Below are 1,000 nucleotides of genomic sequence, written 5' to 3'. Positions count from 1 at the left end.
TAAGTTATAACATAAAAAAGTCTTTCTGTAATTCATTCCTGTAATCTTTATTCGTTACCGCACATAGATCACATATAAGCTAATACACTTCTCCCCCTCGGCATATGACATCCTGGGGTATTTGATCAATATTTTATTACTTAAACGTCAGTGGAATTTGCCTTGTAAAAAAATTTTGTATGAGAATAGTATTTTTGTTCTTCCAGAGCAAACCGTGAATGCTGCCTCGCCGTGCACGTACCACGCTTTCCCTGATCCCGCCGATGTTGCGCTGCTGCGCTCTCAGCTCCTGAACTGGTACGACGAGGAGAAGAGAGAGCTGCCATGGAGGACTCTGGTAAAAAGCTTTTCATTTCAGCAACAAGAATGCTTTTGTCGCTGAAGTGAAACTCACACCTAATTTGGTGCTTTCATTAGTATTTTGAATCTCTTATTTTGTCACTGTATTGATAGAGATAGTAAAAAAGAAAAAAAAACAAAAACCTGAACGTAAAACAACAAATATCTTAATTTCTTAGTGATGTTATTTGACAGACTTTTTTCAGCTGAAATGACAGCAATGTCTTATTAAAGTCTTTCTTGTTATGCATTGGCCTTTTTTTTCAAATGGCACAAATTCTTACTTCAGTGTATCATTTTATGACTACTGAATAATAAAACGTATCTCCGTCATTTAAGATGATATTCTGTAATGCCCTAATATTGCATAATTTTAATTGACTGTCCTCATATCAAGTCATAGTGACCAGCCTTTTATTATACATACTAGGCAATGTAGAACCAATGCTTACAATTCCCATGAAGTGACCACTGACTGGCTCCCCATGTTTCTCTGACAGGCTATGACAGAACCAGACCTGAACATCAGGACTTATGCAGGTACAAAAATGTTTTCTTGAAAGATATAGATGTTTTTAATGGCTGCTGAAACCATTTAAAAGGCAGTTTTCTCTTTTTTTTTTCTCAGTGTGGGTTTCAGAAATCATGCTGCAACAGACTC

General features: G+C 36.5%; 1 long non-coding RNA gene across 1 annotated transcript; it reads left to right on the top strand.

Moving 5' to 3' along the window:
- Positions 1-210: 210 nt before the first annotated feature.
- LOC120787924 lies at positions 211-1,000 on the top strand. Its single transcript, XR_005707113.1, has 3 exons — positions 211-337; positions 840-879; positions 968-1,000. It is a non-coding gene; the product is annotated as an uncharacterized LOC120787924 (long non-coding RNA).

The sequence above is a fragment of the Xiphias gladius genome, unplaced genomic scaffold, assembly GCF_016859285.1.
Source record: "Xiphias gladius isolate SHS-SW01 ecotype Sanya breed wild unplaced genomic scaffold, ASM1685928v1 HiC_scaffold_834, whole genome shotgun sequence".
NCBI lineage: Eukaryota > Metazoa > Chordata > Actinopteri > Istiophoriformes > Xiphiidae > Xiphias > Xiphias gladius.
Note: the sequence above shows the minus strand (reverse complement) of the source record. Positions and strands in the feature narration are given on the sequence as shown.